Source organism: Lithobates pipiens, unplaced genomic scaffold (genome assembly GCF_037356315.1).
Source record: "Lithobates pipiens isolate NorthernLeopardFrog02 unplaced genomic scaffold, aLitPip1_a1.2 Scaffold_8, whole genome shotgun sequence".
Classification (NCBI taxonomy): Eukaryota; Metazoa; Chordata; class Amphibia; order Anura; family Ranidae; genus Lithobates; species Lithobates pipiens.
In genome coordinates this window covers 391,338,886-391,359,985 of record NW_027507903.1, presented here as the reverse complement: position 1 = coordinate 391,359,985, position 21,100 = coordinate 391,338,886, and positions in this window count along the sequence as shown.

Sequence of the window (21,100 nt, the reverse complement as noted above, 5' to 3'; positions counted from 1 at the left end):
TTGAGATGAAAATAGTCTTTGTTCTTGGTCTGAAAATTTTGAGCTATGTTTAGGGTTAGATAGCAATAACATTTCCAATAATTATTTGCGATAGAGTTGATTAAAGAAAAGGAACTTTACTTTTACTTAGATGCTTTTTATGTCTGCAGATAAGTCAAACAAAAGCAACGTCTTGTATTTTTCAAGAATATCTTGTATTTTCATTGCTATAGAGCCCTTGATTAATATTTTTTTTAAGACATTTTTAAGCATGCAAATATTTGTTGATTTTTAGTTACAATGGCTTTTTTCTTAAATCCAATTGCCAACTTGGTCCATATATTATTTTTTTCAAAAATGCCCTTAAATAAAAAAAATAAAAATACACAGAGATCTCTTATTCCCACTCTCCTTTTTTAGTAAAACTTCAAAACTGCTAATATCAGATGTGGGTTACACCTCTGATTAGCATATTCTCTAAAATGATGCCCTATTGTTATTCAGGAATTGTTCCTGCTACCACCTGTGGATTTGGGTGGCACTGCCCTATTTTCAATTGGCCCACTGGAATGTGCTCCTCCCTCTGAATAACAAAATCAAACCTTACTGATTGGATAATGGTGTATATCACATGGTTTATAAAGAGTTGGAAGATAGGGAGAAGTAAGTCAATGTTTCTAGAGGACTTGCAGATAAATACATGAAAACAATGGCTGTTTGCTTTTTGGAGGTAAGCTGTTTCATAGTTTCTAATCCGATTCTTTTTCGTCTGCCACAAGAAAATGATTGATACTTTTGTCCCATCTTACATGACCCAAAACAAAGCTCTCTCTTGTGTTCCATTACTGGTGAGAAAGTGCTTCCTGTTTTGGGCAATGTGGGAACTGGGTTAAATCTTCCAGATGAAACTAGGAGCATGGCCAGTTCTCTACTTTTAATGCTTTCAACTCAGTCAAACCACAGTACTTTACTTTGTTTCAGTACATGTAAGTGCTTCCTAGTTTGACCAAGGTGAGAAGCAGATTATCTACAACCAGAGCCACAATGAGTTTCACTAAAAACCATTTCAGAAAAATCAGTGCGTAAAACTCCAAACTGAGCACTTTTCTGTGAGTACATATTGGAACAGTGCTGTTGTGTTTGGGGCATTGTGTATCCAGATTCACCTTGATGGAATGGTCCAGAAAATACTTGATTGAATCTGATTTTTTTTTTAACATTTCTTAATACACATAGACATTGAGATGAAAATAGTCTTTGTTCTTGGTCTGAAAATTTTGAGTTATGTTTAGGGTTAGATAGTAATAACATTTCCAATAATTATTTGCGATAGAGATGATTAAAGAAAAGGAACTTTACTTTAACTTAGGTGCTTTTTATGTCTGCAGAAAAGTCAAACAAAAGCAACGTCCTGTATTTTTCAAGAATATCTTGTATTTTCATTGCTATAGAGCCCTTGATTCATATTTTTTTCAAGACATTTTTAAGCATGCAAATATTTGTTGATTTTTAGTTACAATGGCTTTTTGCTTAAATCCAATTGCCAACTTGGTCCATGTATTATTTTTTTCAAAAATGCCCTTAAATAAAAAAAAAAAAAATACACAGAGATCACTTATTCCCACTCTCCTTTTTTAGTAAAACTTCAAAACTGCTAATATCAGATGTGGGTTACACCTCTGATTAGCATATTCTCTAAAATGATGCCCTATTGTTATTCAGGAATTGTTCCTGCTACCACCTATGGATTTGGGTGGCACTGCCCTATTTTCATTTGGCCCACTGGAATGTGCTCCTCCCTCTGAATAACAAAATCAAACCTTACTGATTGGATAATGGTGTATATCACATGGTTTATAAAGAGTTAGAAGATAGGGAGAAGTAAGTGGATACTTATAGAGGACCTGCAGATAAATACATGAAAACAATGGCTGTTTGCTTTTTGGAGGTAAGCTGTTTCATACTTTCTAATCTGATTCTTTTTTGTCTGCCACAAGAAAATGATTGATACTTTTGTCCCATCTTACATGACCCAAAACAAAGCTCTCTCTTGTGTTCCATTACTGGTGAGAAAGTGCTTCCTGTTTTGGGCAATGTGGAAACTGGGTTAAATCTTCCAGATGAAACTAGGAGCATCAGAGTGGCCAGTTCTCTACTTTTAATGCTTTCAACTCAGTCAAACCACAGTACTTTACTTTGTTTCAGTACATGTAAGTGCTTCCTAGTTTGACCAAGGTGAGAAGCAGATTATCTACAACCAGAGCCACAATGAGTTTCACTAAAAACCATTTCAGAAAAATCAGTGCGTAAAACTCCAAACGGAGCACTTTTCTGTGACTACATATTGGAACAGTGCTGTTGTGTTTGGGGCATTGTGTATCCAGAATCACCTTGATGGAATGGTCCAGAAAATACTTGATTGAATCTGAATTTTTTTTTAACATTTCTTAATACACATAGACATTGAGATGAAAATAGTCTTTGTTCTTGGTCTGAAAATTTTGAGCTATGTTTAGGGTTAGATAGTAATAACATTTCCAATAATTATTTGCGATAGAGTTGATTAAAGAAAAGGAACTTTACTTTTACTTAGATGCTTTTTATGTCTGCAGATAAGTCAAACAAAAGCAACGTCTTGTATTTTTCAAGAATATCTTGTATTTTCATTGCTATAGAGCCCTTGATTAATATTTTTTTTAAGACATTTTTAAGCATGCAAATATTTGTTGATTTTTAGTTACAATGGCTTTTTTCTTAAATCCAATTGCCAACTTGGTCCATATATTATTTTTTTCAAAAATGCCCTTAAATAAAAAAAATAAAAATTCACAGAGATCTCTTATTCCCACTCTCCTTTTTTAGTAAAACTTCAAAACTGCTAATATCAGATGTGGGTTACACCTCTGATTAGCATATTCTCTAAAATGATGCCCTATTGTTATTCAGGAATTGTTCCTGCTACCACCTGTGGATTTGGGTGGCACTGCCCTATTTTCAATTGGCCCACTGGAATGTGCTCCTCCCTCTGAATAACAAAATCAAACCTTACTGATTGGATAATGGTGTATATCACATGGTTTATAAAGAGTTGGAAGATAGGGAGAAGTAAGTCAATGTTTATAGAGGACCTGCAGATAAATACATGAAAACAATGGCTGTTTGCTTTTTGGAGGTAAGCTGTTTCATAGTTTCTAATCCGATTCTTTTTCGTCTGCCACAAGAAAATGATTGATACTTTTGTCCCATCTTACATGACCCAAAACAAAGCTCTCTCTTGTGTTCCATTACTGGTGAGAAAGTGCTTCCTGTTTTGGGCAATGTGGGAACTGGGTTAAATCTTCCAGATGAAACTAGGAGCATGGCCAGTTCTCTACTTTTAATGCTTTCAACTCAGTCAAACCACAGTACTTTACTTTGTTTCAGTACATGTAAGTGCTTCCTAGTTTGACCAAGGTGAGAAGCAGATTATCTACAACCAGAGCCACAATGAGTTTCACTAAAAACCATTTCAGAAAAATCAGTGCGTAAAACTCCAAACGGAGCACTTTTCTGTGAGTACATATTGGAATAGTGCTGTTGTGTTTGGGGCATTGTGTATCCAGATTCACCTTGATGGAATGGTCCAGAAAATACTTGATTGAATCTGAATTTTTTTTTAACATTTCTTAATACACATAGACATTGAGATGAAAATAGTCTTTGTTCTTGGTCTGAAAATTTTGAGCTATGTTTAGGGTTAGATAGTAATAACATTTCCAATAATTATTTGCGATAGAGATGATTTAAGAAAAGGAACTTTACTTTAACTTAGGTGCTTTTTATGTCTGCAGAAAAGTCAAACAAAAGCAACATCCTGTATTTTTCAAGAATATCTTGTATTTTCATTGCTATAGAGCCCTTGATTCATATTTTTTTCAAGACATTTTTAAGCATGCAAATATTTGTTGATTTTTAGTTACAATGGCTTTTTGCTTAAATCCAATTGCCAACTTGGTCCATGTATTATTTTTTTCAAAAATGCCCTTAAATAAAAAAAAAAAAAATACACAGAGATCACTTATTCCCACTCTCCTTTTTTAGTAAAACTTCAAAACTGCTAATATCAGATGTGGGTTACACCTCTGATTAGCATATTCTCTAAAATGATGCCCTATTGTTATTCAGGAATTGTTCCTGCTACCACCTATGGATTTGGGTGGCACTGCCCTATTTTCATTTGGCCCACTGGAATGTGCTCCTCCCTCTGAATAACAAAATCAAACCTTACTGATTGGATAATGGTGTATATCACATGGTTTATAAAGAGTTAGAAGATAGGGAGAAGTAAGTGGATACTTATAGAGGACCTGCAGATAAATACATGAAAACAATGGCTGTTTACTTTTTGGAGGTAAGCTGTTTCATAGTTTCTAATCTGATTCTTTTTCGTCTGCCACAAGAAAATGATTGATACTTTTGTCCCATCTTACATGACCCAAAACAAAGCTCTCTCTTGTGTTCCATTACTGGTGAGAAAGTGCTTCCTGTTTTGGGCAATGTGGGAACTGGGTTAAATCTTCCAGATGAAACTAGGAGCATCAGAGTGGCCAGTTCTCTACTTTTAATGCTTTCAACTCAGTCAAACCACAGTACTTTACTTTGTTTCAGTACATGTAAGTGCTTCCTAGTTTGACCAAGGTGAGAAGCAGATTATCTACAACCAGAGTCACAATGAGTTTCACTAAAAACCATTTCAGAAAAATCAATGCGTAAAACTCCAAACGGAGCACTTTTCTGTGACTACATATTGGAACAGTGCTGTTGTGTTTGGGGCATTGTGTATCCAGAATCACCTTGATGGAATGGTCCAGAAAATACTTGATTGAATCTGAATTTTTTTTTAACATTTCTTAATACACATAGACATTGAGATGAAAATAGTCTTTGTTCTTGGTCTGAAAATTTTGAGCTATGTTTAGGGTTAGATAGTAATAACATTTCCAATAATTATTTGCGATAGAGTTGATTAAAGAAAAGGAACTTTACTTTTACTTAGATGCTTTTTATGTCTGCAGATAAGTCAAACAAAAGCAACGTCTTGTATTTTTCAAGAATATCTTGTATTTTCATTGCTATAGAGCCCTTGATTAATATTTTTTTTAAGACATTTTTAAGCATGCAAATATTTGTTGATTTTTAGTTACAATGGCTTTTTTCTTAAATCCAATTGCCAACTTGGTCCATATATTATTTTTTTCAAAAATGCCCTTAAATAAAAAAAATAAAAATACACAGAGATCTCTTATTCCCACTCTCCTTTTTTAGTAAAACTTCAAAACTGCTAATATCAGATGTGGGTTACACCTCTGATTAGCATATTCTCTAAAATGATGCCCTATTGTTATTCAGGAATTGTTCCTGCTACCACCTGTGGATTTGGGTGGCACTGCCCTATTTTCAATTGGCCCACTGGAATGTGCTCCTCCCTCTGAATAACAAAATCAAACCTTACTGATTGGATAATGGTGTCTATCACATGGTTTATAAAGAGTTGGAAGATAGGGAGAAATAAGTCAATGTTTATAGAGGACCTGCAGATAAATACATGAAAACAATGGCTGTTTGCTTTTTGGAGGTAAGCTGTTTCATAGTTTCTAATCCGATTCTTTTTCGTCTGCCACAAGAAAATGATTGATACTTTTGTCCCATCTTACATGACCCAAAACAAAGCTCTCTCTTGTGTTCCATTACTGGTGAGAAAGTGCTTCCTGTTTTGGGCAATGTGGGAACTGGGTTAAATCTTCCGGATGAAACTAGGAGCATGGCCAGTTCTCTACTTTTAATGCTTTCAACTCAGTCAAACCACAGTACTTTACTTTGTTTCAGTACATGTAAGTGCTTCCTAGTTTGACCAAGGTGAGAAGCAGATTATCTACAACCAGAGCCACAATGAGTTTCACTAAAAACCATTTCAGAAAAATCAGTGCGTAAAACTCCAAACGGAGCACTTTTCTGTGAGTACATATTGGAACAGTGCTGTTGTGTTTGGGGCATTGTGTATCCAGATTCACCTTGATGGAATGGTCCAGAAAATACTTGATTGAATCTGAATTTTTTTTTAACATTTCTTAATACACATAGACATTGAGATGAAAATAGTCTTTGTTCTTGGTCTGAAAATTTTGAGCTATGTTTAGGGTTAGATAGTAATAACATTTCCAATAATTATTTGCGATAGAGATGATTTAAGAAAAGGAACTTTACTTTAACTTAAGTGCTTTTTATGTCTGCAGAAAAGTCAAACAAAAGCAACGTCCTGTATTTTTCAAGAATATCTTGTATTTTCATTGCTATAGAGCCCTTGATTCATATTTTTTTCAAGACATTTTTAAGCATGCAAATATTTGTTGATTTTTAGTTACAATGGCTTTTTGCTTAAATCCAATTGCCAACTTGGTCCATGTATTATTTTTTTCAAAAATGCCCTTAAATAAAAAAAAAAAAAATACACAGAGATCACTTATTCCCACTCTCCTTTTTTAGTAAAACTTCAAAACTGCTAATATCAGATGTGGGTTACACCTCTGATTAGCATATTCTCTAAAATGATGCCCTATTGTTATTCAGGAATTGTTCCTGCTACCACCTATGGATTTGGGTGGCACTGCCCTATTTTCATTTGGCCCACTGGAATGTGCTCCTCCCTCTGAATAACAAAATCAAACCTTACTGATTGGATAATGGTGTATATCACATGGTTTATAAAGAGTTAGAAGATAGGGAGAAGTAAGTAGATACTTATAGAGGACCTGCAGATAAATACATGAAAACAATGGCTGTTTACTTTTTGGAGGTAAGCTGTTTCATAGTTTCTAATCTGATTCTTTTTCGTCTGCCACAAGAAAATGATTGATACTTTTGTCCCATCTTACATGACCCAAAACAAAGCTCTCTCTTGTGTTCCATTACTGGTGAGAAAGTGCTTCCTGTTTTGGGCAATGTGGGAACTGGGTTAAATCTTCCAGATGAAACTAGGAGCATCAGAGTGGCCAGTTCTCTACTTTTAATGCTTTCAACTCAGTCAAACCACAGTACTTTACTTTGTTTCAGTACATGTAAGTGCTTCCTAGTTTGACCAAGGTGAGAAGCAGATTATCTACAACCAGAGTCACAATGAGTTTCACTAAAAACCATTTCAGAAAAATCAATGCGTAAAACTCCAAACGGAGCACTTTTCTGTGACAACATATTGGAACAGTGCTGTTGTGTTTGGGGCATTGTGTATCCAGATTCACCTTGACGGAATGGTCCAGAAAATACTTGATTGAATCTCAATTTTTTTAACATTTCTTAATACACATAGACATTGAGATGAAAATAGTCTTTGTTCTTGGTCTGAAAATTTTGAGCTATGTTTAGGGTTAGATAGCAATAACATTTCCAATAATTATTTGCGATAGAGTTGATTAAAGAAAAGGAACTTTACTTTTACTTAGATGCTTTTTATGTCTGCAGATAAGTCAAACAAAAGCAACGTCTTGTATTTTTCAAGAATATCTTGTATTTTCATTGCTATAGAGCCCTTGATTAATATTTTTTTTAAGACATTTTTAAGCATGCAAATATTTGTTGATTTTTAGTTACAATGGCTTTTTTCTTAAATCCAATTGCCAACTTGGTCCATATATTATTTTTTTCAAAAATGCCCTTAAATAAAAAAAATAAAAATACACAGAGATCTCTTATTCCCACTCTCCTTTTTTAGTAAAACTTCAAAACTGCTAATATCAGATGTGGGTTACACCTCTGATTAGCATATTCTCTAAAATGATGCCCTATTGTTATTCAGGAATTGTTCCTGCTACCACCTGTGGATTTGGGTGGCACTGCCCTATTTTCAATTGGCCCACTGGAATGTGCTCCTCCCTCTGAATAACAAAATCAAACCTTACTGATTGGATAATGGTGTATATCACATGGTTTATAAAGAGTTGGAAGATAGGGAGAAGTAAGTCAATGTTTCTAGAGGACTTGCAGATAAATACATGAAAACAATGGCTGTTTGCTTTTTGGAGGTAAGCTGTTTCATAGTTTCTAATCCGATTCTTTTTCGTCTGCCACAAGAAAATGATTGATACTTTTGTCCCATCTTACATGACCCAAAACAAAGCTCTCTCTTGTGTTCCATTACTGGTGAGAAAGTGCTTCCTGTTTTGGGCAATGTGGGAACTGGGTTAAATCTTCCAGATGAAACTAGGAGCATGGCCAGTTCTCTACTTTTAATGCTTTCAACTCAGTCAAACCACAGTACTTTACTTTGTTTCAGTACATGTAAGTGCTTCCTAGTTTGACCAAGGTGAGAAGCAGATTATCTACAACCAGAGCCACAATGAGTTTCACTAAAAACCATTTCAGAAAAATCAGTGCGTAAAACTCCAAACTGAGCACTTTTCTGTGAGTACATATTGGAACAGTGCTGTTGTGTTTGGGGCATTGTGTATCCAGATTCACCTTGATGGAATGGTCCAGAAAATACTTGATTGAATCTGATTTTTTTTTTAACATTTCTTAATACACATAGACATTGAGATGAAAATAGTCTTTGTTCTTGGTCTGAAAATTTTGAGTTATGTTTAGGGTTAGATAGTAATAACATTTCCAATAATTATTTGCGATAGAGATGATTAAAGAAAAGGAACTTTACTTTAACTTAGGTGCTTTTTATGTCTGCAGAAAAGTCAAACAAAAGCAACGTCCTGTATTTTTCAAGAATATCTTGTATTTTCATTGCTATAGAGCCCTTGATTCATATTTTTTTCAAGACATTTTTAAGCATGCAAATATTTGTTGATTTTTAGTTACAATGGCTTTTTGCTTAAATCCAATTGCCAACTTGGTCCATGTATTATTTTTTTCAAAAATGCCCTTAAATAAAAAAAAAAAAAATACACAGAGATCACTTATTCCCACTCTCCTTTTTTAGTAAAACTTCAAAACTGCTAATATCAGATGTGGGTTACACCTCTGATTAGCATATTCGCTAAAATGATGCCCTATTGTTATTCAGGAATTGTTCCTGCTACCACCTATGGATTTGGGTGGCACTGCCCTATTTTCATTTGGCCCACTGGAATGTGCTCCTCCCTCTGAATAACAAAATCAAACCTTACTGATTGGATAATGGTGTATATCACATGGTTTATAAAGAGTTAGAAGATAGGGAGAAGTAAGTGGATACTTATAGAGGACCTGCAGATAAATACATGAAAACAATGGCTGTTTGCTTTTTGGAGGTAAGCTGTTTCATACTTTCTAATCTGATTCTTTTTTGTCTGCCACAAGAAAATGATTGATACTTTTGTCCCATCTTACATGACCCAAAACAAAGCTCTCTCTTGTGTTCCATTACTGGTGAGAAAGTGCTTCCTGTTTTGGGCAATGTGGAAACTGGGTTAAATCTTCCAGATGAAACTAGGAGCATCAGAGTGGCCAGTTCTCTACTTTTAATGCTTTCAACTCAGTCAAACCACAGTACTTTACTTTGTTTCAGTACATGTAAGTGCTTCCTAGTTTGACCAAGGTGAGAAGCAGATTATCTACAACCAGAGCCACAATGAGTTTCACTAAAAACCATTTCAGAAAAATCAGTGCGTAAAACTCCAAACGGAGCACTTTTCTGTGACTACATATTGGAACAGTGCTGTTGTGTTTGGGGCATTGTGTATCCAGAATCACCTTGATGGAATGGTCCAGAAAATACTTGATTGAATCTGAATTTTTTTTTAACATTTCTTAATACACATAGACATTGAGATGAAAATAGTCTTTGTTCTTGGTCTGAAAATTTTGAGCTATGTTTAGGGTTAGATAGTAATAACATTTCCAATAATTATTTGCGATAGAGTTGATTAAAGAAAAGGAACTTTACTTTTACTTAGATGCTTTTTATGTCTGCAGATAAGTCAAACAAAAGCAACGTCTTGTATTTTTCAAGAATATCTTGTATTTTCATTGCTATAGAGCCCTTGATTAATATTTTTTTTAAGACATTTTTAAGCATGCAAATATTTGTTGATTTTTAGTTACAATGGCTTTTTTCTTAAATCCAATTGCCAACTTGGTCCATATATTATTTTTTTCAAAAATGCCCTTAAATAAAAAAAATAAAAATTCACAGAGATCTCTTATTCCCACTCTCCTTTTTTAGTAAAACTTCAAAACTGCTAATATCAGATGTGGGTTACACCTCTGATTAGCATATTCTCTAAAATGATGCCCTATTGTTATTCAGGAATTGTTCCTGCTACCACCTGTGGATTTGGGTGGCACTGCCCTATTTTCAATTGGCCCACTGGAATGTGCTCCTCCCTCTGAATAACAAAATCAAACCTTACTGATTGGATAATGGTGTATATCACATGGTTTATAAAGAGTTGGAAGATAGGGAGAAGTAAGTCAATGTTTATAGAGGACCTGCAGATAAATACATGAAAACAATGGCTGTTTGCTTTTTGGAGGTAAGCTGTTTCATAGTTTCTAATCCGATTCTTTTTCGTCTGCCACAAGAAAATGATTGATACTTTTGTCCCATCTTACATGACCCAAAACAAAGCTCTCTCTTGTGTTCCATTACTGGTGAGAAAGTGCTTCCTGTTTTGGGCAATGTGGGAACTGGGTTAAATCTTCCAGATGAAACTAGGAGCATGGCCAGTTCTCTACTTTTAATGCTTTCAACTCAGTCAAACCACAGTACTTTACTTTGTTTCAGTACATGTAAGTGCTTCCTAGTTTGACCAAGGTGAGAAGCAGATTATCTACAACCAGAGCCACAATGAGTTTCACTAAAAACCATTTCAGAAAAATCAGTGCGTAAAACTCCAAACGGAGCACTTTTCTGTGAGTACATATTGGAATAGTGCTGTTGTGTTTGGGGCATTGTGTATCCAGATTCACCTTGATGGAATGGTCCAGAAAATACTTGATTGAATCTGAATTTTTTTTTAACATTTCTTAATACACATAGACATTGAGATGAAAATAGTCTTTGTTCTTGGTCTGAAAATTTTGAGCTATGTTTAGGGTTAGATAGTAATAACATTTCCAATAATTATTTGCGATAGAGATGATTTAAGAAAAGGAACTTTACTTTAACTTAGGTGCTTTTTATGTCTGCAGAAAAGTCAAACAAAAGCAACGTCCTGTATTTTTCAAGAATATCTTGTATTTTCATTGCTATAGAGCCCTTGATTCATATTTTTTTCAAGACATTTTTAAGCATGCAAATATTTGTTGATTTTTAGTTACAATGGCTTTTTGCTTAAATCCAATTGCCAACTTGGTCCATGTATTATTTTTTTCAAAAATGCCCTTAAATAAAAAAAAAAAAAATACACAGAGATCACTTATTCCCACTCTCCTTTTTTAGTAAAACTTCAAAACTGCTAATATCAGATGTGGGTTACACCTCTGATTAGCATATTCTCTAAAATGATGCCCTATTGTTATTCAGGAATTGTTCCTGCTACCACCTATGGATTTGGGTGGCACTGCCCTATTTTCATTTGGCCCACTGGAATGTGCTCCTCCCTCTGAATAACAAAATCAAACCTTACTGATTGGATAATGGTGTATATCACATGGTTTATAAAGAGTTAGAAGATAGGGAGAAGTAAGTGGATACTTATAGAGGACCTGCAGATAAATACATGAAAACAATGGCTGTTTACTTTTTGGAGGTAAGCTGTTTCATAGTTTCTAATCTGATTCTTTTTCGTCTGCCACAAGAAAATGATTGATACTTTTGTCCCATCTTACATGACCCAAAACAAAGCTCTCTCTTGTGTTCCATTACTGGTGAGAAAGTGCTTCCTGTTTTGGGCAATGTGGGAACTGGGTTAAATCTTCCAGATGAAACTAGGAGCATCAGAGTGGCCAGTTCTCTACTTTTAATGCTTTCAACTCAGTCAAACCACAGTACTTTACTTTGTTTCAGTACATGTAAGTGCTTCCTAGTTTGACCAAGGTGAGAAGCAGATTATCTACAACCAGAGTCACAATGAGTTTCACTAAAAACCATTTCAGAAAAATCAATGCGTAAAACTCCAAACGGAGCACTTTTCTGTGACAACATATTGGAACAGTGCTGTTGTGTTTGGGGCATTGTGTATCCAGATTCACCTTGACGGAATGGTCCAGAAAATACTTGATTGAATCTCAATTTTTTTAACATTTCTTAATACACATAGACATTGAGATGAAAATAGTCTTTGTTCTTGGTCTGAAAATTTTGAGCTATGTTTAGGGTTAGATAGCAATAACATTTCCAATAATTATTTGCGATAGAGTTGATTAAAGAAAAGGAACTTTACTTTTACTTAGATGCTTTTTATGTCTGCAGATAAGTCAAACAAAAGCAACGTCTTGTATTTTTCAAGAATATCTTGTATTTTCATTGCTATATAGCCCTTGATTAATATTTTTTTTAAGACATTTTTAAGCATGCAAATATTTGTTGATTTTTAGTTCCAGTGGCTTTTTTCTTAAATCCAATTGCCAACTTGGTCCATATATTATTTTTTTCAAAAATGCCCTTAAATAAAAAAAATAAAAATACACAGAGATCTCTTATTCCCACTCTCCTTTTTTAGTAAAACTTCAAAACTGCTAATATCAGATGTGGGTTACACCTCTGATTAGCATATTCTCTAAAATGATGCCCTATTGTTATTCAGGAATTGTTCCTGCTACCACCTGTGGATTTGGGTGGCACTGCCCTATTTTCAATTGGCCCACTGGAATGTGCTCCTCCCTCTGAATAACAAAATCAAACCTTACTGATTGGATAATGGTGTATATCACATGGTTTATAAAGAGTTGGAAGATAGGGAGAAGTAAGTCAATGTTTATAGAGGACCTGCAGATAAATACATGAAAACAATGGCTGTTTGCTTTTTGGAGGTAAGCTGTTTCATAGTTTCTAATCCGATTCTTTTTCGTCTGCCACAAGAAAATGATTGATACTTTTGTCCCATCTTACATGACCCAAAACAAAGCTCTCTCTTGTGTTCCATTACTGGTGAGAAAGTGCTTCCTGTTTTGGGCAATGTGGGAACTGGGTTAAATCTTCCAGATGAAACTAGGAGCATGGCCAGTTCTCTACTTTTAATGCTTTCAACTCAGTCAAACCACAGTACTTTACTTTGTTTCAGTACATGTAAGTGCTTCCTAGTTTGACCAAGGTGAGAAGCAGATTATCTACAACCAGAGCCACAATGAGTTTCACTAAAAACCATTTCAGAAAAATCAGTGCGTAAAACTCCAAACGGAGCACTTTTCTGTGAGTACATATTGGAATAGTGCTGTTGTGTTTGGGGCATTGTGTATCCAGATTCACCTTGATGGAATGGTCCAGAAAATACTTGATTGAATCTGAATTTTTTTTAACATTTCTTAATACACATAGACATTGAGATGAAAATAGTCTTTGTTCTTGGTCTGAAAATTTTGAGCTATGTTTAGGGTTAGATAGTAATAACATTTCCAATAATTATTTGCGATAGAGATGATTTAAGAAAAGGAACTTTACTTTAACTTAGGTGCTTTTTATGTCTGCAGAAAAGTCAAACAAAAGCAACGTCCTGTATTTTTCAAGAATATCTTGTATTTTCATTGCTATAGAGCCCTTGATTCATATTTTTTTCAAGACATTTTTAAGCATGCAAATATTTGTTGATTTTTAGTTACAATGGCTTTTTGCTTAAATCCAATTGCCAACTTGGTCCATGTATTATTTTTTTCAAAAATGCCCTTAAATAAAAAAAAAAAAAATACACAGAGATCACTTATTCCCACTCTCCTTTTTTAGTAAAACTTCAAAACTGCTAATATCAGATGTGGGTTACACCTCTGATTAGCATATTCTCTAAAATGATGCCCTATTGTTATTCAGGAATTGTTCCTGCTACCACCTATGGATTTGGGTGGCACTGCCCTATTTTCATTTGGCCCACTGGAATGTGCTCCTCCCTCTGAATAACAAAATCAAACCTTACTGATTGGATAATGGTGTATATCACATGGTTTATAAAGAGTTAGAAGATAGGGAGAAGTAAGTGGATACTTATAGAGGACCTGCAGATAAATACATGAAAACAATGGCTGTTTACTTTTTGGAGGTAAGCTGTTTCATAGTTTCTAATCTGATTCTTTTTCGTCTGCCACAAGAAAATGATTGATACTTTTGTCCCATCTTACATGACCCAAAACAAAGCTCTCTCTTGTGTTCCATTACTGGTGAGAAAGTGCTTCCTGTTTTGGGCAATGTGGGAACTGGGTTAAATCTTCCAGATGAAACTAGGAGCATCAGAGTGGCCAGTTCTCTACTTTTAATGCTTTCAACTCAGTCAAACCACAGTACTTTACTTTGTTTCAGTACATGTAAGTGCTTCCTAGTTTGACCAAGGTGAGAAGCAGATTATCTACAACCAGAGTCACAATGAGTTTCACTAAAAACCATTTCAGAAAAATCAATGCGTAAAACTCCAAACGGAGCACTTTTCTGTGACAACATATTGGAACAGTGCTGTTGTGTTTGGGGCATTGTGTATCCAGATTCACCTTGACGGAATGGTCCAGAAAATACTTGATTGAATCTCAATTTTTTTAACATTTCTTAATACACATAGACATTGAGATGAAAATAGTCTTTGTTCTTGGTCTGAAAATTTTGAGCTATGTTTAGGGTTAGATAGCAATAACATTTCCAATAATTATTTGCGATAGAGTTGATTAAAGAAAAGGAACTTTACTTTTACTTAGATGCTTTTTATGTCTGCAGATAAGTCAAACAAAAGCAACGTCTTGTATTTTTCAAGAATATCTTGTATTTTCATTGCTATAGAGCCCTTTTATTAATATATTTTTTAAGACATTTTTAAGCATGCAAATATTTGTTGATTTTTAGTTACAATGGCTTTTTTCTTAAATCCAATTGCCAACTTGGTCCATATATTATTTTTTTCAAAAATGCCCTTAAATAAAAAAAATAAAAATACACAGAGATCTCTTATTCCCACTCTCCTTTTTTAGTAAAACTTCAAAACTGCTAATATCAGATGTGGGTTACACCTCTGATTAGCATATTCTCTAAAATGATGCCCTATTGTTATTCAGGAATTGTTCCTGCTACCACCTGTGGATTTGGGTGGCACTGCCCTATTTTCAATTGGCCCACTGGAATGTGCTCCTCCCTCTGAATAACAAAATCAAACCTTACTGATTGGATAATGGTGTATATCACATGGTTTATAAAGAGTTGGAAGATAGGGAGAAGTAAGTCAATGTTTCTAGAGGACTTGCAGATAAATACATGAAAACAATGGCTGTTTGCTTTTTGGAGGTAAGCTGTTTCATAGTTTCTAATCCGATTCTTTTTCGTCTGCCACAAGAAAATGATTGATACTTTTGTCCCATCTTACATGACCCAAAACAAAGCTCTCTCTTGTGTTCCATTACTGGTGAGAAAGTGCTTCCTGTTTTGGGCAATGTGGGAACTGGGTTAAATCTTCCAGATGAAACTAGGAGCATGGCCAGTTCTCTACTTTTAATGCTTTCAACTCAGTCAAACCACAGTACTTTACTTTGTTTCAGTACATGTAAGTGCTTCCTAGTTTGACCAAGGTGAGAAGCAGATTATCTACAACCAGAGCCACAATGAGTTTCACTAAAAACCATTTCAGAAAAATCAGTGCGTAAAACTCCAAACTGAGCACTTTTCTGTGAGTACATATTGGAACAGTGCTGTTGTGTTTGGGGCATTGTGTATCCAGATTCACCTTGATGGAATGGTCCAGAAAATACTTGATTGAATCTGATTTTTTTTTTAACATTTCTTAATACACATAGACATTGAGATGAAAATAGTCTTTGTTCTTGGTCTGAAAATTTTGAGCTATGTTTAGGGTTAGATAGTAATAACATTTCCAATAATTATTTGCGATAGAGATGATTAAAGAAAAGGAACTTTACTTTAACTTAGGTGCTTTTTATGTCTGCAGAAAAGTCAAACAAAAGCAACGTCCTGTATTTTTCAAGAATATCTTGTATTTTCATTGCTATAGAGCCCTTGATTCATATTTTTTTCAAGACATTTTTAAGCATGCAAATATTTGTTGATTTTTAGTTACAATGGCTTTTTGCTTAAATCCAATTGCCAACTTGGTCCATGTATTATTTTTTTCAAAAATGCCCTTAAATAAAAAAAAAAAAATACACAGAGATCACTTATTCCCACTCTCCTTTTTTAGTAAAACTTCAAAACTGCTAATATCAGATGTGGGTTACACCTCTGATTAGCATATTCTCTAAAATGATGCCCTATTGTTATTCAGGAATTGTTCCTGCTACCACCTATGGATTTGGGTGGCACTGCCCTATTTTCATTTGGCCCACTGGAATGTGCTCCTCCCTCTGAATAACAAAATCAAACCTTACTGATTGGATAATGGTGTATATCACATGGTTTATAAAGAGTTAGAAGATAGGGAGAAGTAAGTGGATACTTATAGAGGACCTGCAGATAAATACATGAAAACAATGGCTGTTTGCTTTTTGGAGGTAAGCTGTTTCATACTTTCTAATCTGATTCTTTTTTGTCTGCCACAAGAAAATGATTGATACTTTTGTCCCATCTTACATGACCCAAAACAAAGCTCTCTCTTGTGTTCCATTACTGGTGAGAAAGTGCTTCCTGTTTTGGGCAATGTGGAAACTGGGTTAAATCTTCCAGATGAAACTAGGAGCATCAGAGTGGCCAGTTCTCTACTTTTAATGCTTTCAACTCAGTCAAACCACAGTACTTTACTTTGTTTCAGTACATGTAAGTGCTTCCTAGTTTGACCAAGGTGAGAAGCAGATTATCTACAACCAGAGCCACAATGAGTTTCACTAAAAACCATTTCAGAAAAATCAGTGCGTAAAACTCCAAACGGAGCACTTTTCTGTGACTACATATTGGAACAGTGCTGTTGTGTTTGGGGCATTGTGTATCCAGAATCACCTTGATGGAATGGTCCAGAAAATACTTGATTGAATCTGAATTTTTTTTTAACATTTCTTAATACACATAGACATTGAGATGAAAATAGTCTTTGTTCTTGGTCTGAAAATTTTGAGCTATGTTTAGGGTTAGATAGTAATAACATTTCCAATAATTATTTGCGATAGAGTTGATTAAAGAAAAGGAACTTTACTTTTACTTAGATGCTTTTTATGTCTGCAGATAAGTCAAACAAAAGCAACGTCTTGTATTTTTCAAGAATATCTTGTATTTTCATTGCTATAGAGCCCTTGATTAATATTTTTTTTAAGACATTTTTAAGCATGCAAATATTTGTTGATTTTTAGTTACAATGGCTTTTTTCTTAAATCCAATTGCCAACTTGGTCCATATATTATTTTTTTCAAAAATGCCCTTAAATAAAAAAAATAAAAATTCACAGAGATCTCTTATTCCCACTCTCCTTTTTTAGTAAAACTTCAAAACTGCTAATATCAGATGTGGGTTACACCTCTGATTAGCATATTCTCTAAAATGATGCCCTATTGTTATTCAGGAATTGTTCCTGCTACCACCTGTGGATTTGGGTGGCACTGCCCTATTTTCAATTGGCCCACTGGAATGTGCTCCTCCCTCTGAATAACAAAATCAAACCTTACTGATTGGATAATGGTGTATATCACATGGTTTATAAAGAGTTGGAAGATAGGGAGAAGTAAGTCAATGTTTATAGAGGACCTGCAGATAAATACATGAAAACAATGGCTGTTTGCTTTTTGGAGGTAAGCTGTTTCATAGTTTCTAATCCGATTCTTTTTCGTCTGCCACAAGAAAATGATTGATACTTTTGTCCCATCTTACATGACCCAAAACAAAGCTCTCTCTTGTGTTCCATTACTGGTGAGAAAGTGCTTCCTGTTTTGGGCAATGTGGGAACTGGGTTAAATCTTCCAGATGAAACTAGGAGCATGGCCAGTTCTCTACTTTTAATGCTTTCAACTCAGTCAAACCACAGTACTTTACTTTGTTTCAGTACATGTAAGTGCTTCCTAGTTTGACCAAGGTGAGAAGCAGATTATCTACAACCAGAGCCACAATGAGTTTCACTAAAAACCATTTCAGAAAAATCAGTGCGTAAAACTCCAAACGGAGCACTTTTCTGTGAGTACATATTGGAATAGTGCTGTTGTGTTTGGGGCATTGTGTATCCAGATTCACCTTGATGGAATGGTCCAGAAAAAACTTGATTGAATCTGAATTTTTTTTTAACATTTCTTAATACACATAGACATTGAGATGAAAATAGTCTTTGTTCTTGGTCTGAAAATTTTGAGCTATGTTTAGGGTTAGATAGTAATAACATTTCCAATAATTATTTGCGATAGAGATGATTTAAGAAAAGGAACTTTACTTTAACTTAGGTGCTTTTTATGTCTGCAGAAAAGTCAAACAAAAGCAACGTCCTGTATTTTTCAAGAATATCTTGTATTTTCATTGCTATAGAGCCCTTGATTCATATTTTTTTCAAGACATTTTTAAGCATGCAAATATTTGTTGATTTTTAGTTACAATGGCTTTTTGCTTAAATCCAATTGCCAACTTGGTCCATGTATTATTTTTTTCAAAAATGCCCTTAAATAAAAAAAAAAAAAATACACAGAGATCACTTATTCCCACTCTCCTTTTTTAGTAAAACTTCAAAACTGCTAATATCAGATGTGGGTTACACCTCTGATTAGCATATTCTCTAAAATGATGCCCTATTGTTATTCAGGAATTGTTCCTGCTACCACCTATGGATTTGGGTGGCACTGCCCTATTTTCATTTGGCCCACTGGAATGTGCTCCTCCCTCTGAATAACAAAATCAAACCTTACTGATTGGATAATGGTGTATATCACATGGTTTATAAAGAGTTAGAAGATAGGGAGAAGTAAGTGGATACTTATAGAGGACCTGCAGATAAATACATGAAAACAATGGCTGTTTACTTTTTGGAGGTAAGCTGTTTCATAGTTTCTAATCTGATTCTTTTTCGTCTGCCACAAGAAAATGATTGATACTTTTGTCCCATCTTACATGACCCAAAACAAAGCTCTCTCTTGTGTTCCATTACTGGTGAGAAAGTGCTTCCTGTTTTGGGCAATGTGGGAACTGGGTTAAATCTTCCAGATGAAACTAGGAGCATCAGAGTGGCCAGTTCTCTACTTTTAATGCTTTCAACTCAGTCAAACCACAGTACTTTACTTTGTTTCAGTACATGTAAGTGCTTCCTAGTTTGACCAAGGTGAGAAGCAGATTATCTACAACCAGAGCCACAATGAGTTTCACTAAAAACCATTTCAGAAAAATCAATGCGTAAAACTCCAAACGGAGCACTTTTCTGTGACAACATATTGGAACAGTGCTGTTGTGTTTGGGGCATTGTGTATCCAGATTCACCTTGACGGAATGGTCCAGAAAATACTTGATTGAATCTCAATTTTTTTTTAACATTTCTTAATACACATAGACATTGAGATGAAAATAGTCTTTGTTCTTGGTCTGAAAATTTTGAGCTATGTTTAGGGTTAGATAGTAATAACATTTCCAATAATTATTTGCGATAGAGTTGATTAAAGAAAAGGAACTTTACTTTTACTTAGATGCTTTTTATGTCTGCAGATAAGTCAAACAAAAGCAACGTCTTGTATTTTTCAAGAATATCTTGTATTTTCATTGCTATAGAGCCCTTGATTAATATTTTTTTAAGACATTTTTAAGCATGCAAATATTTGTTGATTTTTAGTTACAATGGCTTTTTTCTTAAATCCAATTGCCAACTTGGTCCATATATTATTTTTTTCAAAAATGCCCTTAAATAAAAAAAATAAAAATACACAGAGATCTCTTATTCCCACTCTCCTTTTTTAGTAAAACTTCAAAACTGCTAATATCAGATGTGGGTTACACCTCTGATTAGCATATTCTCTAAAATGATGCCCTATTGTTATTCAGGAATTGTTCCTGCTACCACCTGTGGATTTGGGTGGCACTGCCCTATTTTCAATTGGCCCACTGGAATGTGCTCCTCCCTCTGAATAACAAAATCAAACCTTACTGATTGGATAATGGTGTATATCACATGGTTTATAAAGAGTTGGAAGATAGGGAGAAGTAAGTCAATGTTTATAGAGGACCTGCAGATAAATACATGAAAACAATGGCTGTTTGCTTTTTGGAGGTAAGCTGTTTCATAGTTTCTAATCCGATTCTTTTTCGTCTGCCACAAGAAAATGATTGATACTTTTGTCCCATCTTACATGACCCAAAACAAAGCTCTCTCTTGTGTTCCATTACTGGTGAGAAAGTGCTTCCTGTTTTGGGCAATGTGGGAACTGGGTTAAATCTTCCAGATGAAACTAGGAGCATGGCCAGTTCTCTACTTTTACTGCTTTCAACTCAGTCAAACCACAGTACTTTACTTTGTTTCAGTACATGTAAGTGCTTCCTAGTTTGACCAAGGTGAGAAGCAGATTATCTACAACCAGAGCCACAATGAGTTTCACTAAAAACCATTTCAGAAAAATCAGTGCGTAAAACTCCAAACTGAGCACTTTTCTGTGAGTACATATTGGAACAGTGCTGTTGTGTTTGGGGCATTGTGTATCCAGATTCACCTTGATGGAATGGTCCAGAAAATACTTGATTGAATCTGATTTTTTTTTTAACATTTCTTAATACACATAGACATTGAGATGAAAATAGTCTTTGTTCTTGGTCTGAAAATTTTGAGCTATGTTTAGGGTTAGATAGTAATAACATTTCCAATAATTATTTGCGATAGAGATGATTAAAGAAAAGGAACTTTACTTTAACTTAGGTGCTTTTTATGTCTGCAGAAAAGTCAAACAAAAGCAACGTCCTGTATTTTTCAAGAATATCTTGTATTTTCATTGCTATAGAGCCCTTGATTCATATTTTTTTCAAGACATTTTTAAGCATGCAAATATTTGTTGATTTTTAGTTACAATGGCTTTTTGCTTAAATCCAATTGCCAACTTGGTCCATGTATTATTTTTTTCAAAAATGCCCTTAAATAAAAAA